General features: G+C 38.2%; 1 long non-coding RNA gene across 1 annotated transcript in view; it reads right to left on the bottom strand.

Annotated features, from left to right (window-relative positions):
* Positions 1-900: 900 nt before the first annotated feature.
* The window catches only part of LOC308339379, a 19,695-nt gene continuing 10,207 nt past the window's right edge, over positions 901-10,388 (bottom strand). Inside the window, exon 5 of the long non-coding RNA XR_013966503.1 lies at positions 901-1,486. This is a non-coding gene — a long non-coding RNA (uncharacterized lncRNA). The remainder of the gene's footprint in view (positions 1,487-10,388) is intronic.

Below are 10,388 nucleotides of genomic sequence, written 5' to 3' on the forward strand. Positions count from 1 at the left end.
CATGCCTCAGCCTCCCCCTCCCCTGCTTCCCCTCACATGTCTTGCTACTCCTTGCACTAAAAACTGGGATCCTTCTTCTCTGTCTTTTCTCCTTCTCGAAGCTGCTGCTTAATTATTGCCTCATTTTCTTCACAGTGCGCCTTCCTTTTACCCAGATTTGACCCTGGCCTCTATTCTACATTATACCCCACAATCCTTTCTTCTCAGTTCCTTTTGATACCCACCTCACATTTTGTTTCCCAGATGAGGTTCCCGTGAGTAAGCCTGTGATTAGTCTGGTTGCCCTTCATCGAAGAGAGCTTTTTGAGCCAGGCCACCCCACAAGCTGTTCTCAGTTTATACCGTGGCTCTTTCCTAAAACATGTGGGAAACAGACTTATCTGGGACAGAACACGGCCACCTTCAACTCCCTCTTTGGCAGAGGTGATAGGCATAAAAGACACTGTGACAGCCATGTCCAGTACAACCTCATTTTCTATACTTTCTTTCCTTATGCTCTGGAGTAATAACCAATTCCAGGCCGAATCATAGCAACTGCATCTGGGTCAGTGGCATCTCTGGTGTCTATTTCAGGGACATCTCTACTACGTGATGCAGCTACAGGTCACATGACTGACCTAGAGATTACATCAGCAGCAATACCGGCAGAGGCCTCCCTTGCTCTAGAGATCACCAGTCATACCCATATCAGAGAGCCCGCCCTAGGTGAGTACACATGCGAGATCAAGTTAAAATACTTAGTTTGATTTTTGTGGCACATTTTTTACCCCTGCTCGTTAATTATTATGTTCCTAATTTTGGCATAGCAATAATCCAAAAACTTTTTTAGACAAATATTTTTTTTAAAATTATAAAAACAAATTAGTTTTTTAAAAAACTTTTTTAGACAAAAAATTTTTTAAAGATTTTATTTATTTGACAGACAGAGATCACAAGTAGCCAGAGAGGCAGACTGAGGGGGGTGGGGCGGGGTGGGGTGGGGAGAAGCAGGCTCCCTGCAGAGCAGAGAGCCCAATGCAGGGCTCAATTCCAGGACCCTGAGATCATGACCTGAGCCCAAGACAGAGGCTTAACCCGCTGAGTCACCCAGGTGCCCCAAATATATAATTTTTAATCAGCAAATTATTTTTAGTTCTTGGTTATTAAATCTTATTAACCAATCTGGCACATTTGGCCTATAGCAAGTACCCTAATTATTAATGTTTTCAATAGCACATAATCGTTTATTGTGCAGGCAACATGGTAAGTAAGATATCTCCAAACTTGGAGATAAAGGCGGCTATTTCTTGAGACATCAGATCTGGCTGGCTGAGTCCTGGAGAGCAGACGAAATTCATCAGCTGGCTCAACTCCAAGCTCTGCAGGGCTTGAAGCTTCTGGGCAGGAAAACAGGCAGAAACGCTGCATTGTGGGTGCCCCCAAGTGGGTACACTTTGATGTGCACGCTGAGGATTTTCTGGTCAGCTCCTTCCGCATTAGGTTGTGACTGTGAAATATTTTTAAAGGTGAAGAAAGCTACTATAGTGGATATGTTTTTCAGCATCCATCTCTTATTACATATTTCAACTGAAGCAATACTTAATTATTCAGATTATCACAAATCGTTTATTTTTGAGCAAATATCTTATAGAAAAGTTTTCAAGTTATGCTGCCATTTAAAAGTGTGGAACAGAAAAAGGGTGGACTTTAGTGTCAGATAAAACTTCACTTTGAACTCCTTGCCCCTAATGAATTGTGTATCATGGGCAACGCACTTAACATTTATAATCCACAATTGTCTCATTATTAAAATGGGAATTAAGAGTATTTGAGAGAGTACTTGCCTAATAAAGCTGTGTTTTAGATAAGACAATACATGTAATGTGATAAGGACAGTGTCCAGCACATTATTAAGTCCTTAATAAAGTATCATTTATAATTTTTTTCTTATAAACAATATTGTTTGAGTTACATATCCAAAGTAAAATATTTTTATTGAGATTATTTGAAATTCTAGGAGCTCCCCAATACCTTTTTGATTAAATTCATCTTTTGCTTAAATCAGTAATTAGTGACTTACAGATGAGAACTGAACAATGTATATGATTATGGCAGTGAAAAAGGGTGAGGTTAACCTGTATTTCTCAAAACTGTCAATGTTGTAACAGACAAAAAAGGGCTAAGGAAATGTTCTACATTATAACAGGCTACGAGACACAACAACTAAATTCAATGTGCAATTTTGGACTGGATCCTGTATTCGAGGGAGAAAATTCTATAAAGACCTTACTAGGACAACTGATGAAATTGGAATGAGGACTGTAGATTGAATAGAAACATTTTATCAGAGTTAAATTTCCTGAAATTGGTAAATAAACTCTGATTATATAAGAGAATCTATTTTCATGATTGTATAATTGACATATAACATTATATTAGCTTCAGGTGTATAGCATAATGATTCAGTATTTGTATACAGAGCATCCATCATCTTGCTCTTAAGAAATACACATAGAAAAATTAAGGGGCATGATGCATGTAACATGTAACCTACTCTCAAATGGTTTAGAAAAAATGTGTAATATGTCTGTGTGTATGTGTGTACAGATGATAGATGTCCATGAATATAGATAACTCTACACATATGCTCTGCATGTGTATGTGTGAGTATCTACAGATAGAATAAGAAAGAGAATATTAAAAAGTATAGAAAATGGTAAAAATCAGTGAATCAGGATAAAAAGTCAAGAGTAGTTCCCCGCACTCTAAATTTAGCTTAAAATTTTTTATATAAAATTTTGAGAAGAAGGGCATGTTGGTGGCTCAGTTGGTTGAGCGTCTGCCTTTGGTTCAGGTCGTGATCCCAGGGTCCTGGGATCGAGCCCTGCATCAGGTTCCCTGCTCAGTGGGGAGTCTGCTTCTCCTCCTCCCCTTATCCCCCAACCCCCCTGCTCATGCTCTCTCTTCTCTCTCTCAAATAAATAAATAAAATCTTTTAAAAAAATATTGAGAAGATAGTGAAGTAGTCCTCTCAAAAAATAACTGGTAGGGGCACCTGGGTGGTTCAGTCAGTTAAGCATCTGACTCTTGATTTCAGCTCAGGTCATGGTCTCAGGGTCATGATCTCAGGTTCATGACATTGAACCCCAGTCAGACTTGGTGCTGAGCATGGAGCTTGCTTAAGATTCTCTCTCTCTCCCTTTCCCCCTTCTATCCCTCCTCTCGCCCCTCTCTCTCTCTCTCCCTCTTGAAAAAAAAAAAAAAATCTGGTAACTATCTAGTACTTTGATACAAACCCACAAAATGATTGCAAATTATTTGGCAAATTATGCTACATGTTAAAGGAATATCTACTCTCTAAAGATCACTGGACTATATTAACTAATTCTTTTTGAAATTGAGAATTAAGGCATAAATGTTTTACATGAGGAAGAAAAATTATGGGCTATAAGAGTTCAAAAGGATCTTAGAAATCACCTAGTCCAGACTTCTTTCAAAGATAGAAAATCACTCAGATTTCCTTAAAGACACATCACTCACTCTTAATTTACAGAATAAATCACTTGGTATTCATTTCCTGATGGTTTAAATTATATATAATTCATTATTCTGAAACCTGTAAATAAAGAGAAAGAATCAACTATTTATTCTGTCTTTTCTGTCCTAACCATGACATAAGGTGACAAAAATAGATGCTATTGGAAAGTTCTTCTTTGTAGAATAATTCCAGCTACTAAATGAATAAAAAATAATAGAAAAAGATTATCGCTGTACTTCAATCCTAAAGAATAGCAGAGCTCAGAAATAATCATCAGTGACTGCTAAAATCATCAAGTAAAAAGCTGATGGTGGTGGGAGGCACCTGGGTGGTTCAGTGGGTTAAAGCCTCTGCCTTCAGCTCAGGTCATGATCCCAGGGTCCTGGGATCAAGCCCTGCATCAGGCTCTCTGCCCAGTGGGGAGCCTACTTCCTCCTCTCTCTCTCTGTTTCTTTCTCCCTCTCTGCTTGCTTGTGATCTCTGTCTGTCAAATAAATAAATAAAATCTTTTAAAAAAATGTTGATGGGGAACTCTATAATAGATAAATCAGGCTGACCTCACTGATCAATTTTAATATCAGAAAAAAGACAGCCAATGTTTATTCTTCCGATCCAAGAGCATGGAATGTTTTTCCATCTTTTTGTGTCTTCTTTGATTTCTTTCATGAGTGCTTTGTAGTTCCTAGAGTATAGATCCTTTACCTCTTTGGTTAGGTTTATTCCAAGTTATCTTATGGTTTTTGGTGCTATTGTAAATGGAATCAATTCTCTAATTTCTCTTTCTACAGTTTCATTGTTAGTGTATAAGAAAGCAACTGATTTCTGTGCATTGATTTTGTATCCTGCCACATTACTGAATTGCTGTATGAGTTCTAATAATTGCACTACTGTGTGTTTACCCCAAAGATACAGATGTAGTGAAAAGAAGTGCCATATGCACCTCAATGTTCATAGCAGCAATGTCCACAAATAGCCAAACTGTGAAAAGAGCTGAGATGCCCTTCAACACGAGAATGGGTAAAAAAGATGTGATCTATATATACAATGGAATATTTCTCAGCCATCAGAAAGGATGAATACTCAACTTTTGCATCAACCTGGATGGGACTGGAGGAGATTATACTAAGTGAAATAAGCCAAGCAGAGAAAGTGAATTATCATAGAGTTTCACTTATTTGTGGAACCTAAAGCATAGCACAGAGGACATTGGAGAATGAAGGGAAAAATGAAGGGGGGGGGAATCAAAAGAGGAGATGAACCATGAGAGACTATGGACTCTGGGAAACAAACTGAGGATTTCGGGGGTGGGGGGTATGGGTTAGCCTGGTGATGGGTATTAAGGAGGGCATGTATTGCATGGAACACTGAGTATTATATGCAAACAATGAATCATGGAGCACTACATCAAAAACTAATGATGTACTGTAGGGTGACTAACATAATATAATAAAAAATTAATTGATTATTTAAAAAAGAAAAAAGACAGCCAGACATTATCTCCTAAATGGTGCACGCAGGAAGTACCTGACACCACCTGTAAAGGCTATTTTAAGAAGAAAAAGAGCTGACCAAGCCTCTAGATCCATCTACCAATTTACAAGAAACATGTTAAATGACACTATGAGGATAAAATTAGCAAAATCCATAATGTGGAAAATTCCATGTGATCAACAACCAAGTTTCTCCAACTAATAAATTTAAAAGAAGAGTGAAGGAGAAGCCACAGGTTAAAACAGAGTTAGAAGACATAGTATAATTAATTACAATGCATAGAACTTGTATAGATTCTTCATTTAAGCCAACCAAATGTTAATATTATGAGACAATCAGGGATATCTGAACACTGACTGTGTATTTGGTGATATTAAGATATTATTATTCAATACTTTAGGTATGATAATGGCATTGTGCCTCTATTTTTCAGGAAAGAGTCCTTATAGAAACTCATACTTAAACATTCATAATTTAAATGTTATGACTTCTGAAATTTGTTTCAAAATAACATGGAGCAGATGGGAGAAAGAAGTGGTGGAGAGGAAGAATAGAAGAAATGAAACTGACCATGTGCTGATAACTGTTGAAGCTGGGTGATGGGTAGGAATCAATATACCATTTTCTTTACTTAAGAATGTGTTTAAAATTTCTATTACAAAACTTTAAACATTACTTTTAAAAGATTGAAGTGGCTATGTGTTTACTGAAATTGAAATACTACTGATACATACATTCATTGAAAAATCAAAGTACAACCTGTTTTTCATTATGGAAAAATATATGTAATTTACCATTTTAATCATTTTATAAGGATTTTATTTATTTATCTGAGAGAAAGAGCATGAGTGGGGGAGGAGGGATAGAAGGAGAGGGAGGAGCAGCCTCCCTGCTCTATCCCAGGATCATGACCTGAGCCAAAGGCAGACACTTAACTGACTGAGCCACCCCTGTGCCCCCATTTTAATCATTTTTAAGTAGCAGTGAGTACATTCACATGTGCAGCCATCATCACTATCCATTTCCAGAACTTTTTCAGCATCCCAAACAGAAACTCATTAAATGATAATTCCCCATTTCCCCTCCCTTCAGCTCCTGGTAGTCTCTATTCTATTTTCTGTTTCTATAAATTTGCCTCTACTAAATACAGCATATAGTGGCCTGCGTGGCTCAGTTGGCTAAGCATCTGCCTTCAGTGCAGGTCATGATCCCAGGGTCCTGGGATTGAGCCTTGAGTCAGGCCCTTGCTCAGCAGAGAGTCTGCTTCTCCCTCTCCCTCTGTGATCTCTCTCACTCTTGCTCTCTCTCAAATAAACAGATAAAATATTTAAAAAAAAAAAGTAAAGCATGTAAGTAGAATCATATAATATTTATCCTTTTGCATTATTTCACTTAGCATGTTTCCAAGATTCATCCATGTTATAGCATGTATCAGAATTCTATTTGCTCTTAAGGCTGAAAAATATTCCATTGTGTGTATATACTGCATTTTGCTTAACCATTCATTTATTGGTGAACATTTGCGTTGTTTCCTCCTTTGGCTATGGTGAGTAATGCTGCTGTGAACACTAGTGTACAAGTGTCTGCCTGAGTACCTGCTTTCAGTTCTTTCGAGCCTATACCTAGAAGTGGAATTGCTGTTCATACGGTAATTCTATGTTTAGCTTTTTGAGGGTCCATTACACTGTCTTCAATAGCAGCTACACCAGGTCACTTTCCTACCAATAATGCACAAGGAGTCTGGTTTTTCTACATCTTCACAGCAGTTGTTATTTTCCTTTTTTAAAATAATAGCCATTCTAATGAGTATAAAATAGTATCTCATTTGTTTGCATTTCCCTCATGACTGGTGATGTTGCGTATCTTGTGCTTATTGACCATTTGTATATCTTGTTTGGAGAAATGTCAATTTCTTTGTCCATTTTTTAATTGGGTTGTTTGGGTTTTTCATTGTGTAGTTGTAAGAGGTCTTTACATATTCTGGATATTAATTCCTTACCAAATGTGTGATTTGTAAATATTTTCTTCCATTCTGTGGGGTATCTTTTCACTCTCTTGACATTGTCCTTTGATGCACAAAATTTTTAACTTTGATGAAGTCCAATTTATCTATTTTTCTTTTATTGCCTGTGCTTTTGGTGTCATATCCAAGAAATCATTGCCAAATCCAGTGTCATAAAGATTTTCCCTTATGTTTTCTCCTAAAAGTTTTATAATTTTAGATCTTACATTTAGGTCTTCAATCCACTTTGAGTAAATTTTTATATATGATATAAGGTTAAGAGTCCAACTATTTTGCATATAGTTATTCAATTTTCCTAGCACTATTTGTTTAAAAAGAAGATACAAGTTTTTATTAAAGAAGGTTTTAAGCTATATTCATACACTTCCATGTAAAAATGTAGCAAAAGATCTGGCAAGACATACACTATACTCCTTTTTTTTTTTTTTTTTGAGTAGGCTCCACACCCAATGTGGGGCTCAAACTCATGACCCTCAGATCAAGAATCACATGTTCTACCAGCTGAGCCAGCCAGGCACCCCTATACTATATTGTTAATAATGATTCCTTCTGGGAAGGAAAATAATTGGGGGAGGACCATATACAAGAGCTACAGTTTTTGCTCTATATAATTTGATATTTTTTAGATTATTTATAAGTCTATGTTCATATATTACTTATATAACTTTTAAAAGGTAGTTCTAGTGTGGTATTTTTCCTGTTTGTCTTTAAGAGAAAGTTGATTGGATGTTGAAGCATGGGATGAGTAGGCCAAGGGTTGATGTTCTGGCAAGCTAAAGGTCCAAATTAAATAAAAGAACGCTGAAGCTGAATTGCATCGTGGGAAGGAATTAGCATATCTCAAGGGTAATGCTGTTTTGTCTAGATAATCTGGCAGTAGCAATAGCACACAGAGACAGTTAAGAAGCCTTGGTCTTAATCTTAACCTTCCACCTACCCCACAACCTGTCGCCCTGATTTATTTTGTTTTTAAGCTCCAGCTGTATTTGGATAGCATATATTTTGCTGATATATGTAGGATGTAACTGAAGACTTCAGAGGTCTCTGTGAGCTTTGCCAGAGCAAAGCAACCAGAGGTACAAAAAGGATTTTATGTGATGGTTTTTGAAGGCTGCTGGGAAGTAGACAATTTGGGCCAGACCAAAGGGTTTTAGTAGCCAACTGGCAAGGAGACGGGGGGTGGCGGGGGGGAGAGAAAGGCTTTTAATTTTACATTAACTAGTATGTATTTCATTCTAGGGTCTTCACCAAAGAAATATCTTTGGAAAACAGTCTCACGATTATGTTTAATGAATGAATAAAATGGTTGTTGAATGAATGACACATGAATCTGAAGAAGAGATGAAGACAACTAGACTAGATAAGAGTAGACTCATACTAGCAAGACAGTGGGGGAAGGGAAGAGAGGACTACCTGGAGACTTGCTGCTCATTAAGTCCCTGGACAAGACCTCTGAATGGTCAAGAGGTGTGAATACAGAAATTTGTGACTTTTACCCTCTAGTAAGCTATCAGCGAAACTAACTTACAATTGGACTGACACTGCCTCCTCACATTTCCTGGCCCTCCCTCTTTTCCCGTTCTGGCCAACACCCTATCATTGATGACTCTCTTCTAGCTGCCCTCTTCCTACAGGGTTTTATATACCCTAAGAGCAACGTGGAAGCCAACCCAGAGAGAAATTCCTGGCTCTTCTAAAAGTCAGTATGGTTTCGAAAGTGTTCTGTTACTTTATGCTCAACAGCATCTCAGCAACATTATGTACCAACTTCCTGTATCTGCCTGCCTAGAGATACCAATCTTCCATCTGAAACACTTCTGTCCATTTCTTGGGTACCTGGCTCTTTTCTTTTCCTCCCAAATTTTGGGTGCTCAGGATGGGCCTGGTCCTATGACCTAGCCAGCTAGCTGGTATACCTTCTGTGCTCTCAGAGATCATGCCATCATCTGTCAGAGCACATCCCTTATGCTCATCTCCCTGGCCTTGTTCTAAACTAAGATCTGTAACGAATGACCCTTCCTATACAATCCCAGGCAGTTCAGCTGCCTGAATTCCAAAATTAAGTCCCCACTCCATCTTTGATTTGTCTCTCCAGAATTGATAATCAGTGCCTGGAATGAGACAAGAATCTGAACTATATTAGTTTCCTATGGTTGCTATAACAAACTACCTCTAACACAAATTAACTATTTTCTGTTTTGGAGGACAGAACTCTGAAGTGGGTCTTACCAGGCTCCACAGAGTCATGATAATCCAAAAGTAAAAAGAAAATAAAGTATTACTTAGCATGGTGCACTTCTACCATGTAAGACACTGTATATACCACACGGCACTAAGGCTGGGAATATGGCCCTTAAAGACCTCACTAGGGCTAGAATAGCAGAAAAGTTTGATAAGCAAGAGTCCTCCCATTTTGTTAGTGTTGTGAAACGTCTTATCTCTTACCCCTAAGCTGAATATCTGGGTCTGTTGTATATAGACGGATTTAACTTCTTGAAGAAGAATAGTACATATAATTGATTGTCTTTAAAAATAGCTGAAAGTGACATAATGCCTTATAATCACATACAGTAAACTCCATCCAAGATAAAAATAAGGTATACATACATGCACACACACACAGTGCTTTAAAGCAAGGATAGCTTGGGGCATCTGGGCGCCTCAGTCGGTTAAGTGCCCAACTGGTGATTTCAGCTCTGGTCATGATCTCATAGGTTGGGATATTGAGCCCCGGGCTCAGCGGAAAGTCTGCTTGAGATTCTCTCCCTCTACTCCTTCCCCCACTCACACTTGCACTCTCTCTCTAAAATATACAAGTAAATCCTTTTTAAAAATAAAAAATACAACATGGATAGCTTTCCACAGACAGATTAAAGTTCAAGTATAATTTAAAAAGCGTTGTGTAAGCCTCTGCCTTTGGCTCAGGTCATGATCCCAGTGTCCTGGGATCGAGCCCTGCATTGGGCTCTCTGCTCTGCGGGGAGCCTGCTTCCTCCTCTCTCTCTGCCTAGTTGTGATTTCTGTCTGTCTGTAAAAAAAAAAAAAAAAAAAAGCATTATGTAAGGCTACATTCAAGCCCATCACTGAGAACTGAAATTCAGCATTTAATAATGCTTCCTTGGGGCACCTGGCTAGCTCAGTCAGTAGAGCATACAACTCTTGATCTTGGGATTGTAGGTTCGAGTTCCATGTTAAGTGTGGAGAACTTAAAAATAAAATCTTTTAAAAATAGTAATTATGTTGGGACACCTAGGTGGCTCCATTGGTTGAGCATCCAACTTTGGTTCAGGTCATGATCCCAAGGTACTGGGATCCAGTACCACATGGGGCTCCTTGCTCTGCAGGGAGCCTGCTTCT

The sequence above is a fragment of the Martes martes genome, assembly GCF_963455335.1.
Source record: "Martes martes genome assembly, chromosome: 3".
Lineage (NCBI taxonomy): Eukaryota > Metazoa > Chordata > Mammalia > Carnivora > Mustelidae > Martes > Martes martes.